Raw genomic sequence first — 14,311 nt, 5'->3', positions numbered from 1 at the left:
AAACCGTGTACGTTTATATTATGAACATACTGAGGGACTTGTCGCGGCGGTGTTTGTCTGCATAATGACGATTAAAAACAAAGAACGCATTCGGAGAGCATCATAATTCACCGATTACCATCGACCGATGTTGTGCTCGGGTGCGTGCGTGAGTGCTGTCTTGTCGAAAAGATAACAATCGTTATTCAAACCGATTAATTCGATATATTGGAATTTGACCCAGACCTTGACAGGAGTCAACAGCTCGGACGTGGGTGGTTCGATGGCACGTTTTATAAATGATCCGGCGGCGGTGTGCACTATTATTATTATTATTTATCCACCCGCTGCGTGCAAGCGCGCAGCGACATCACGTCCTCTGGATGCTGCTCGCACCTCGATGGATACGACAACCGCTGTACATAACATTCAGCAGTCTATCAATATACGTCGTATTATTATTATAATAGATACTTGTCACACACACCGTTCTCCGATACAAATAGTAGTTCGTCGATGCAGTCGATTATTATATTACTGTTGTTGCGCCGTCGTTGCCATTCCGCACGGCAACGTTGTATCGGTCCGTATATCGGTGCGAAATTCGTCGCACGAGATTTACGGACCGCGAACTCATATACTACACTCATTGCTCCGGGTCGTCGAATAAGCTCCTAACCTAACCTGTACGGCGACAAAACCGATAAAACGAACGGACCAACAAAATCGTTAACGATTTAATCGCGATTACTTCACGAATACGTAAGTATGTACATTAGCAAGACGCAGTGCAACAGCACACGTAAAAATGTTTATTACACTTACGAAATGTGAACACACGAGCGTAATTTATCTGAAAAATGTTTAGGATTATTATGTGCACCAGATAGGTTTAACAAATAAAACTGGTTCCTTGTAAACGTATGGTGTGATGAACAGATGTATGGGATTCGGCGAAACACTGATTTCAAATACATTTAAATCCGAAACAACGAAACGCGATTCAGTGGAAACTCAAACAATACGATAGTTGTGTTGGTGCATGTGATTTATTTTTAAAACATACGCACCGAACAGAATAATATTTATACGTTTTTTGAACACCCCGAGTTCGTCGGTATTCGTTGTGCGTACGAAAGAAAAAAAAACAACCATGACAATCCTACGGACACGTTGTATCGACACCAATCAATGAAATCGGAATCTGAGGATTATCTACCGATTATGAGAACACATCGAGAGATATCGAATAATATCGGTTGTTGTATACGAAATAATATTTAATAATTATAATAATAACGTGTATTATATTTCGTGTGCGTGTACGTGTGCGGCGCGCGGTTTACGTATAATAGAAATAAATTCGACGATAACGTTTTCGTGGCTAATGGCCACCGGTCTATGGGAAACATTCGTTTTAACACATGTCTGTCATATTAGAGTGCGTCGGCATCACGAGTTTAACAGTCGGTCGGAAACTCGTTCACATAAACACTGCCGTCCGAAAGCGACGTTGCCTTGTAAAACGGTCCGTAAATATTTTTCCCGGTCGCATATACAGACGATGATAATAATATGTGCGTAATAACAATATATTATATTGCGTTTCCGCGGCGGCGCTGCTGCTACGTGTAATGTTGTTACGTGGCTCCGACGCGTTCGGAAAGATTTCGTTTAATCGACGCGTTTATCAGGTGTCACGTCGACGACGCGAACTGAGTTGGAAGATGAAACGATACTGCTGCGTTTCTTGCGCACACGTAATACATGCATATTATACGGTTGGCCATCGGATGAGTAGAGAACGCGCAGTGTTTGATCCCGACGTCGTTACGAGCGCGCGCGGCCAATGTGGATTCTACCGGAACGATCGTGCGAGATAAATGTAAATCTTCCATGTATCCGTTTAGCCTGTAATGACAATAACGATATCATATCGTGTCGTACGCGCGATTTCAGACGAACAAACGTTAGTGCCGGTTGTGACGGCCACCATAAGGACGTAATCACAGTTCGAACTCAAACCAACTCGACCTACCCGAGTGTGTACTAGAAGCGAATACAACACTGTGAATATATATATATATATTATACGCACGCGGGCGGATTAAAAGCAATGCGTGGTCGTATGTCTTTGCGGACACGTATAATATTATATAAATGGTGTATACACCGAGGCACATATCGGGAACCCGGGTGAAAGACCGCCTTTATCGTTACTTTTTTCTCTCTCTGCCGCGCGCGCACACACATGCACTCTTCCGATTTCCCGTTGGCCGATAATTTATTCGAGTTTTACGTACGACGAGGATCTGAAGTAGGAACGGAGTAGGAGAAGGTCGGGCGGGCGGAGGCTTTCGTAATAAGACCGGCCAGCCGGAGGTTCGCCCGTAGGCCTAATCACGGTTATAACGTGTACCCGCAGCGGCGACCACATACCGACTTTGCACAGCACCGCGTGATTTATCGCACGAAAAGCTGCCAAACTATTTGTTACGAGCCTGCTGGTGCAACGTGCACGTGTATATGCTTACACGGATATTATATACGTATAAACTCGCGGTTGACGTGCAGACCAGCCGCCGACTTGAATGGCCGGTCGAGCTACGCGTGGCCGAAAGCGAAAACCGTGTAGTGGGATTTTCAATGCTCGTCTATGTCTCTTCCGGACCAGGGGTCCCGTGAACAAAAAAAAAAATCCGAGATTACTTAAACACTATTGCGTAACGACTCCGGTCACAATATTTATACGGTTTTTGGACCTGCGACGAGTGTCTTACGTATTAATTTTACGCTAGGCGAAGGTCGCGTTGACATTTTCTGGTAGCGAAAACGTGCAACCGTATCAAAGTGCATTTGTTTGTAAATCATGTGAATGGAACGCGAGTAGCAGTGTTATGAAAATGTATACTTTGGTTTCCAATAATCTTAATTAAAAATCATGATTCACACCTTCGAAGATAGAACAAATACTCATATTTTTTGTTCATTGCATTGCAATTCGATGTCGAAAACGGAAGAATTCTTTACGAAACACATGAGCAACAGTTGTTTTGAGATAAAATATATTCGGTATGTATATCAATCTAAACGTATACAGTTATGGACCTTTGTTCTTCAAATACTATGATAATTTGTCACATTTTTTACATAGTATAATACGTTTATCTCGCATTTTCCTGCGACCTACGCGAAAATTGAATTATGATTATGGCGCATGTACAGCAACAGCTTGTTGCAGTATTTGCTCATTTATCCACGGTATTTCGTGTCGGGATCGAAACTTCTATACTCAGGATCGCGAATACAACACCGGTCTCGTAGGTCCCTTTACTCGAATGACGTATACAGTTACCATCCAGCCAGATGAACTTTCGTTATACGTTCATCCGCGCGCTTCTTACCTAACTAATTTAAATAATTATGCGGTCTAGTGTACTAGCGTCTAGCGTAATCAAGGTTTGTTTTCCCAGGGGCGAAGGGCCGTAGCCCATGGGTGTTTCTCCCCCTCCCCTAATCTCTCGACCACAGTACGGATCGTGTTCACGTGTGTGCAATCGCTATCTCATATTGTGTACCGGGTTATTATTGCGTACGCGCGAAACTTGTACACAGACGATATCCGTCTTACGATCCCTTCGACAATGTGTACAACCCTCCGAGACTTGACGGACACGATAAACATATGACTACGAGTACGAGTCATGCACGGTAGGTGTACGCGGTACAGGTAAATTCGCATGTTTACGTGTGTGTCAATGAAGCGATTGTGAACGGACCCGTTAACCGCCTGTTAGGTAACTTTCTAAACAAATGTATCTCGCACACGCACGACCTTAACATATAATAACGCGAGCACGCGTACATGTCGAGACGCATTTGAATACATACGATGCGCGACCATTGCGATTCCTGCGGGGCCCTGTGCTTCAAGTGCCAGAGTAATGGGTGAGTATTTTAACTGATGGTTTTAAAATTAAATTAAATTTATTTTAAAATATTTGGTAGAAAAAATGAATGATGTTTAGTGTTAGAAAAAATAAAACTAAATGTTCACGTAAAAACTATTGAAAATTGTTGCCCGCGAATCGCCCGTTGTGCGACGACCGGTTTTTAAGTAGTGGCGTGGTTAATCTTAATCGTTCGAGTAACATCTATAACCCCGTCACCTCTATGTTTGTGGTCGGACCGAAAAAGGCTGCTATATTGCCTATCGCCCTTATTACAGTTTTCTGCGACATTCCTGTGGTGCACATTAGTTATGTTTATTTAATTATTTATAAATTATAGTTTATTAAATATATCTATACGTTTTGTTAAGATAGGGACTATAAGTATCGTGGGCACCCCCTGAATTCGTATGGACTCCTGCAGGGCTGGATTAAAAGTTTATCGGACCTGAAGCTTAGTAGTCCAAAGGGCCCTTAATCCTTATAATATTTATTACCAATAACTGAATTTTATTTCTTTAAAAAAATGATACAAAGTAATTGATTATACCGAAATATCTTTAACAATTTTTAATATTTGTCAATTCTCGTTACATGCAAATATACAATATTATTCTTTTAATGTAAAAATATAAATATAATATTTTAAAACTAACTTTATTCTCTTATTTTCTCTTCTCTTTTTAGAACTGCACAATATTTTCATCTGTATTTATTTCTTTTAGTAGAGATCTCAATTACAGATACAAATAATACTATTATGAAAATTAAAAAAATGTATAACCAAAATAAGATTTAAACTTAAAAGATTTTGAACTGGGTTAATGATAGATGGCCCCTTCGGGGCCTTAAATGTTTTAGGGCCTGGAGCCCGGACTCCTAGGCTCCATGCTTAATCCAGCCCTAGACTCCGGTCCTCTTCTGCGCGGTCGACTCCGCGGCAGACCTGTAGCCATAGGGGGGGCGTTCCCCCCTAGATCTGATTGTTGCCCCCCAACAAAAGTTAATAATGTCATGACATTTAGTAGTTAGCATGAACGTAGATAGTAGGTTTTTACTATCTACAAACGTGGTAGTTAAATATAATATAATTTATTGCTTGATAATAATTTCATCGGCAGTAGAAGCACTATTTAATATAAGAAATTATTTTTAGCAATATTGTATAGCATTTGCACTGGAAAATACGATGGCATCTGATTGATGTCTGACGACAACACCGAACAATAAATATAACATATCGAACCCATAACATTCACCATTTCATTAGATCCTAAAATTCTAAATTTGGATGTATTATTAATGGAATTCAACAAGCAAAAAGATAGAAAATTACAACTGTTTTAGTTTAAAAAAAAAACTGGTAAATTCAAAAAATAATATATTATAAAAATATTCAAAATGTAATTATATTCACTTTATTCTAATTCTTATTATTTTAATTTAAAGTACCTATTATAAAAATTATAGTATTAATAAATTAAAAATAGCATTAATATTGATTTTTTTCTAATGCCCCCCAACAATTTTGTTTGCCCCACCTGAAGATTTGGCCTGGCTACGGGCCTGCTTCGTGGTCTGTGTTCCGTCGGCGGTTCAGATGAATATTACTATTACGCATCGATGGTGTTCACGTGACAGCGAAAGTCGTCACCGGACTCGATGAGTGTATAATTATAATAACAATAATAACAGTATAGTAATGCGTTTTATGTATGGATTCTTAGTTTTCTTCTACTTTTAACTATTTCCCTCTAACATTCTTCCCGTTGTCGGCGAACATATTGATATTGTCAAAAATCTCTGACCTTCGAATGAAAATCGAATGTCGGGCTACAAACGCGTGTGAAAGTCCTGTACGATGGCTCACATAAACAATGCAGTGCATTATAATGTTTGACAATGACGATAATATTACGTGGACACATTAGGCACGTTCTGTACAAAATTAATATCGATATCAATATATCATAATTTAATTGTTTGAAACCAGTATTTTTTTTATTTTTTTTTTTTTAATAAAATAGCTATATTTAACCAACTTTTATTTATTTTAGTTTAACATATTTTAATATTTAATTTCACCATTATTTTTAATTGAAAATTCCAATATTTCTTATCAATTAATAATAAATATGTTAATGTATTTTTCAATTTTATGTTTTGGCGATTGACGGATGTTATAAACGTATAAGTGTATAAACTAGAATGGAAACTAAGTCAGAAAAAAATGGGTGTAAATGGATAATGGATCCCAATGGTATATGTCTATCTCTTAGGGATAATCCACAATAACTCTTCAAAAGTTTTTCATGATGGACGAGAGGTTTCAGTACAGCATTACGTTGCTGAAAGACAACAGAAACCGGGTGGTATCCAGTACCACGTCGTTTTCCTCATTCGTCGAACATAACTCGGAACGTCATGTCGAGTTGGACACGGTCAGCTTTTCTTCTGTTTTCAACATTTCTTTCATGATGTTCTTCAACTCCGTGCCCTCGTGGCTCATCCTGTATGACACAGTCACTTCTTCCAAACATTTCGTCAACAATTCATGGACATTTGAACGTTCAGTCACTGATCGTTTATTCTTCCTAAAGCCTACAAAAATATTCCTCATTGTATTGTGCTCGAATTGATATTCAATCATTTTTGGGAATACGCCAAACAAATATTGATAAAACGGTAGAATCTATGTAATATGAATCATAGAAGAGCTCTTATTCACTAAATCATGTCTAAACAAATAAATAATATTTATGTATTGCTGATTATCGCTTTTACTATCGCTCTAAATCGTTTTCTTATTAAATCGTTTCTTTGAGCGGTGAAACCATTGGGTTATCAGGAATGCACGTGAGACGCTAAAAATTGGAGTAGTTCAAGGTTTCCTCATTCCTTGTAATTTTCATATTTCCAGAAACAAGACTTATAGTATTTTGTGGGTTTCAGGCTGTATACTAATCCGGAATTCGCATTAGACTTGGTTTTAAATTCCAATTAAATGATATGTTATCAAATAAATTATCGTTTATCTTATCAAGGAAATTTCTAAATTACATATGACATATTATAATAATGAGCACATTTTCCCGCGTCAAAGAAAATAATTTTTATATTATAATCATTAAAAAAAGACGGAGATTGAACAAAGAGTGTGACCAAAACAAATAATTATCTAACGATTAGATATGTAATTTAAATATGAAACAAAATAATAGTTGGTAAATGTGAAATAATTTTTTCTAGCGTAATAAACAATTATAAAATAAATGTATTACGTGGACATGCAGTAGACAATTCGATAAATTTGGATAAATTATATAACATTTTTATTTCACTGTTTCTAATTGTATTAAAATCAAGCAGTTAAAATTAACTACAAGATCATATAAAAAATAAAAATTGTGACAAATTGCTGATCGACGAAAGTAAAAAAAAAAAAAAACTCAATTACTCAATAAATACTCGTTTACCGACAGAACTAAAACGTGATTTTGGTCAGTAAAATATTATTCAACGCTCGGTGTTGGTATGTATAGTATACGTTGTATATGTAAAAAAAAATTAAACTCGTAATACGTATATACATTATAACATAATCGTAAATAAACCAATTCACACTAGTATTTTATTCAATTCATACGTATATAATTTTTCTCGAATTGTCAAATATACAATTGGAAATGCAATAGTGAAATCAAAAGAGGCGGTTTTTTCGATAAAACGATCTTTTCATAAATTTTCATTATTTCAAGAGTACAGACTCATGGGATCTATTTGAGGATAGACCTCACACACAGTTAGTGTTTCCATGCATTCGATAAATTCACGTAAGATCCGATTAAAACGAAGAATAAACTGATTTTCTAATAAAATGCGCGTTATTATTATTTTTTTTTTCGATTTTAAGCATGAGTATTCTTTTGTAAGGACTTGTAGATACCGAAACATTACAAAAAAAAAAAAATGTACGAAATCTTTTATATTACATATGACTTAAAAATCTACATCAATGCAAACCGACAACTTTCCACAATCGATTTATTATTGTTGCGCGTGCATTATATTGTCAGAATACGGTGTTGGATATATTTGTGTATACATACGTACATACAAATATAGATATGTATATTATATCGTTTTAATCCTCTGGGTATACGCTCTGCAGTCTCTATTTCGGATACTTTTCAATATTCGTATTTATTATTTTTTCCTATGGATTTTAGAAACCACGGCAATCTATCAAATGCGAATTGACAATAACCTCTACCCGACAACGTTATTATATAACATAGGAGGTAGTCTTATACCTGCACATCATCTATTGCGAGGCAAACGGATGTATCCTTCGTATTATTCGTGTGAAAAAAAAATCCGTTGAAATTTCAAATGAAGACGTTCACCATTATATGGAATTGCGTTTCTTTAAGATCACCCACAAAAGGAAATTGCGCACATAATAATGGACGTGCGCTTTGGAGATGTTTATTTTACACATATTGCAGAATCGTATATACGCAAAACAAAATTAATTCGTTTGCAAAATGTAATAAATTCGTCAAGTAATATTCACATAACGTTTTTTGGGTCCACGACCTTAGAAAAAATACTGGTTTTGAATACAACGCAGTACATAATATTTGTATACACATGCATATTTATAATCCGTAAATTTTCCAATACCGATTAAACGTACCATGTTGATCGTTGTGATTTTACGAATGTCTGTGGATTTCTATCCCTTAAAACAATCCGCGCACCAACCGGTTTTTCGTAGGTACATATTTATTCGCCCGCGCATGCGTGTAAGAAAACGCATAATGTAAATAACGTATTATATTATTGTTCAAATAGTATATTCGTTGCGTAGTGCCGTAATGAAAAATTCTTCAAAACGTAGCACAGCGGCCCGAGCCGGGCATGACGGAAACGGTTAAAATTTATGATCGAAAACAAATGTAAAAAACAATCTTTCACGTATCGACTTCGTATCGGTTGGTCTCTGTCAATGGAATTTTTAACCAACACGAACGTACGTTGATTATTACGAGACGTATTGTTTTAAAATTTTACATACAAGCTTGTGTACGTACAAAGTAATTTTATTTTTTTTTTTATTCCATCGTGATTCGAATTGTTTTACTGGTCGTTTTCATCGCGAATATTAACAAAAAACCGCGCGACGTGTACAATTCTTCAATTAGCACAGGATGCACGGTGTTGTGTCGACGCGTGTCAGTCTCGAATACAGAGTGCGACCAACACATGACGTCAAACGGTTAAACATACCACCCCGCCAGTACCTCGCCATTTATCGCAATGTCCAACAAACGTACCTGCACTTTTAGCTACCTATCGGCCGCGTTACTTAGAAAGAAATAGTTCTACTTCGTTTTGTCTGTTTCGTTCTGTTCGCGCGTGCCGAATTAACAACATGTGATAAAATGTACAAGCACAGTATATTACTACAAGAATATAATGTTGTAGCTTAATTTTCTGAACTAATTTTCGTTCCGTATTCAAGATAACGCAGTAACGCACGTACGTTTCGAAGTATGCCCGTACGACCTAAAAAATTATTCATAATAATTATCAGAACTCGCGTTTTTAACCGTAATATCACCTCGCATCGGTTTAAAATCATTCGTGTTCGAGCGAAAATTCACATAGTTTATTGAATTCTCGAAATTCGGCTACATACTCTAAGAGAGAGAGAGAGAGTGAGAAAGAGAGAGATGGAAACGGAACACTTGACGTAAACACGATTACAACGAAAACGGATAACCAGTGAAAAACAATAGTTTATCGAAATCAGAGTGGTATTACGACAAAAACATTCTTTCGAACGCTAGAAATATTGTACTGAAAACGAAACGTTGTATTAAAACTGGTCGAAAGCGAATTTTCAGATAACTCCCAATAAACACGGTTATAATACGCTTAGCCAATATTATATTGCACTTTTAATTTCCGTTTTTCTATAAAACCGTAATGCGTTTGATGGTACGGCATGAACGCAATAATAGTATATAAACGTATTGTACCTTCATCGTATACGAGGACGCGTGTTACACAATGTCACTGATTTTACCATTTAAACGTAATTACTTTCTTGACTAACGACGAATATTTCACTGTCCGTAGAGGTCATTAAGGTCGAAAGCGTAATTAAAGAATTAATGTGAACGATTAAATAAAACTCCGCGAGAATACCTATGTGGCGAACGTGTAAAAATACTATTACAATGTATCGCATAGTGCATACGATTCCGACGGCTTTTAATATAAAAGGTACATCACGATTGACACGATACGTTATTATAAAATATGCGCGCACCGACTAGCGAGAGATGATTTATACTTTGTTCCAGTGGCGTAGTAATGGTACGGCGAACTGTGTCTACCGCCAGGGGCGCTAAATTGTGCTAAAGCCGTATTTTTATCCTACAATTAAATCGACATTTTTCCATTATACTTTTTGAAATACGTAGATTTTGTCTATTTGTACACACTACGTGCGAATTTTATGATGAAATTATGAAAATAATAAATTTCATATGAAGAAATTATCGATGAATTTGCCAATCATAAAGCGAGAAAAGCAAATTTTCAAAGTTGAAAACGAACACGCAGTAATAACTTATAAGTATAAATTGTGTACTTAAAAATATTAGTAAAATTAATGGTTCAAAAAGATATCATGACATCAAATTTTAATGGGTTAGAAAGTTAACTTATTCCAAGTTAGCTAGGAGCTAGCGAGTCTTCCTAAGCCACTACTTTGTTCTTGCGCATCGATACCGATGTCTTTAGTGCGATTACGCGTCCCGCGAATATCGTCGACGACCTGTCCGAGGTTGACTCGGAAACGATTTGGCACGCGTACCTTTTAATACCCGTAACATAAACATACCATCAATGTTTATCATTGGCATTCGTAATCGTACATACGAATCTTGAATTTCTTTCGAAGAAACACGCATGCGACATCCGTTCGGAATTCGTGGTGGACGGTAGAACAGCGGCAAACCCAATACCCGTCCACGAGGAGAGTGGAGCGGGAACATTTTACGTCTTAAGATACAAATTATGAGTATGTTTTGAGCGTATGATTAATTTTGGTAAATATTTTAACCGTAGAACGTTTTCGATAAAAAATTGCGGTTAAATTATCGTAAACATGTTTACTGCAGTAGACAACACGTCTTGTAAAAATAAGTATGAACGTTCAAACACGAAGAGTAACATCGTGTAGTAAGGATATTCAAGTTGCACCATCAGACGACGGTTTTGTTTGATTTCTGAGCATTATTTTCATTACAAATATCTTTTTGTCGACTATGGCCACTATACATCTGAAAATGCATTGGAACACGGGAAATTCGTCAGTACGTCTATCAATAATATTTCTACGTAATAACGTTCAATATGTATGTGTATATTTACTTGATACGAAACGCGCCGACATTGTAAACTAAATAACAACGCCGTTTGCGCACGTGAAGTTTCGAATAGTATTAATTAATGATTTAGTGATAAAAACGAATAAGCTCGAATTATATTCTTAATCAATTTGCGTTATGGCGTTTGTTTGCCAAGTAAATGGCTATTTGAGTTATCATTCACGATCAATATGCGAATATTCAGTAAATTGAAACATTACGTGATCATTTCATTAATTTAAATTAATAAAAATCATAAAAAAGTATACGCGTGTATAATAAAAATGTAATTTATTTTATTATTTGAACACTGTGTATAGTAATGAGGTGCATTGCGAGTCGTGTACAGTAAACGCTATTATACCTATGCACCTATATGCTTCTTTCATTGTTTCATGTTTTTTAAGAATTTAAAGCGCTCTCGATCGCGTACTCACCTAATGGTATAGTAATAACCAACAATTAATTATCTGTGATTTTCGATAAGGCATTTGACCCCGACCCGAACTGCACATATCTTACGCGCATATTATAAAGAAGGCGAATGTTTGATATTGTAATTACTGCTCTATAATATACTTATCTGCTATTTCGTAAACTATTTGATTTAATTAATCATTTCTAGGCGATGCGTGCTGACAAATTTTATGATATTAATAAAAATGCGCTTCACTAACCATTACGAAGCCGGGACGTATTTTTTCAATTTCGACGACGATGATGATGATGATGATGATGATGATGATAATGATGATGATGGTATTAACAGAACGCGGAACATATTATAAACTCGAAAGAATAAAAAATAAGCCCATAAAAAAAAAGAAGATATTCTGGCGATGAAATATTGATTACGTGCCACGGAGTTTATTGAATAATGAATATATTATACTACGTCGTGTACACGCATTACGGTTTTCGAGCAACGAAATATTAAAAACAATAATATTTCGTATTTTTTCTTCAACCGGCCACTTGAACGTTTCGTTCAAAAGTTATTATACACGTGTGTGTGTGTGTGTGTGTGTGCGTATATCGTATGTTATAATATGATTAATTCGTTTGGTCACGTCGTCCAATGCGTTCGTCTCGTAACATCAACGTTTCGGTACGTACACCGCGCGACATACAGGACGCGTAACGACAACGCGTGTTGAACGGAGTGGATATGATTTATCGGATTTTGAGTATTCCGGATACCCCCGCGCGGGAACACTGCCGTAGCACGACGGCATATTAATCGACCCCGAGTAATCGGTGTATTAATCGCATTCGTATTGGATTATGTTTACCCTGGAAAAATACTAGAAAAACCACGGTGACAATATGTGTTCGATGACAACGTGGACGGCAAGCAGAGTATGAGGGCACATGTGTTCTGTCATTTTTGTCGTTGTAAATTATGACCCGTCCGGTGCGTAACGAAAACCCGGACAGATGCAAACAACATTTCGGTGTATTTTTTAATAATGAAAAAAAAAAAAAAGCAATCGCGTGGACTGATTCGGGGACAAACGATGCACGTACTGCGAGACGACATTATTGTTTTATTTTAACGGGTCTCTTCGAAGAGTGTTTACACGTGTACAAACTGCACTGATATAGGCGCGTAGTACGAATGTGCAGTAGGTACGCACTGCGCACACACGTGCGAACACTAAATCGCTTCTGAATTGCTTTTTTCTTTGGTGCACGTGGAATCCGTTGTATTACCGTTTGGATTTTTTTTCTTCGATTTTCAATGGTTTTTACTGTACAATACCCTCGTTTGAACGTGTATGTTTAGAGGGGGCTTAACCATTCTAATATAGTGTTTTTATATGTACACTTATAAAAAAACATATTAAGTGCTTTCCGTCGGATGGAAATAAAAATCCATAAAGCGGAGCCCGGGCGACACGCGGACATCATCTTATACTCTTTACACACGATAAAAACCTCTCTGGCAACGGCATCGTAACGGTCCAAACGAACCACCAGACCTACGTGGCGCGCGATCATAGTCGAGATATCACTGACGTTTAAGAGATTTTTTTTTTTCATTTCACGAGTATCCGTATAGGTACACGCCTTTCCATTGACAACATACGCGTTTTAACGTGCACTTGTAGTGCATTTTATGTATAATACGACTGCTTAATAATGTACGCAGAACATATTATTATTATGTATATTATACGTTTAAACTTAGGTACTTGTACTGGTTGTATGCGCCTTGCTCCAGATATACATAATATGTGTGTCAGTATTTGCGCGCGTTATTATTACGATTATATACCGTTCGATATCGATAAACCTGAGTTTGTAAACGCACACGACGTAATGTATTCGCGATATTACGTATACACACAAAACCGTCCAGGTTTTAAATAGGCGTTTGTTTGCATTTACGCGTACATAATAAACGGAACAGATATGTAGAGTGCATAAAGTACATAACATCGATTACGGTTTTAAAGTCGTTTTCGAGTCGGCACTCATATATTGTCTCATATACATATATATTTGTCCGAGAATTAATTTACGTATTGTACTATTACCGAACACACATATTATCGTCGTACACCTGTACGTTTCTCGCAATTATTCTTATGGGAAATGAATGAGAAAAAATCGTGACATTTTCGAACGTTGCCAGTGTTGAACGAGTGCGCACGCTCACGCTAAATCATCGTTACGACGGTAATATCGCGAGAAGCGAAAGGTTAAGGCCGATTAGAAAAAAATACGATCTTATTAGACAAATAACCGGGTGCGATTTTTCGGTGCAAACGACCGTCCACTTATAAATATAAATATACAAATGTAAATACACACTCGAAAACCACCCGAAAAACATACGTATTTACGTGCACGCACGTTGTTCAAGACAATAATAATAATAATAATAATAACGAGAATTTGTACGCATAATATACAAGTATGGACGCGTGTGCG

General features: G+C 36.8%; 1 protein-coding gene and 1 long non-coding RNA gene across 5 annotated transcripts in view; one reads left to right on the top strand and one right to left on the bottom strand.

Moving 5' to 3' along the window:
* Window positions 1-14,311, top strand: part of LOC112685899 (rho GTPase-activating protein 20-like) — a 232,048-nt gene that overhangs the window by 180,969 nt on the left and 36,768 nt on the right. The window lies entirely within an intron of this gene.
* Window positions 1-14,311, bottom strand: part of LOC112685900 — a 28,034-nt gene that overhangs the window by 11,989 nt on the left and 1,734 nt on the right. The window contains exon 1 of one of the 2 annotated variants that reach the window (XR_003148843.1): window positions 9,977-10,361. The exons of the other annotated variant lie outside the window; for it this stretch is intronic. This is a non-coding gene — a long non-coding RNA (uncharacterized LOC112685900). Of the gene's footprint in view, window positions 1-9,976; window positions 10,362-14,311 lie in introns of those variants that run through there. 2 annotated transcript variants of the gene reach the window in all.

Source organism: Sipha flava, unplaced genomic scaffold (genome assembly GCF_003268045.1).
Source record: "Sipha flava isolate LNK unplaced genomic scaffold, YSA_version1 298_pilon_pilon, whole genome shotgun sequence".
In the NCBI taxonomy this organism is placed as follows: Eukaryota; Metazoa; Arthropoda; class Insecta; order Hemiptera; family Aphididae; genus Sipha; species Sipha flava.
This window is presented reverse-complemented; position numbering and strand designations above follow the sequence as displayed.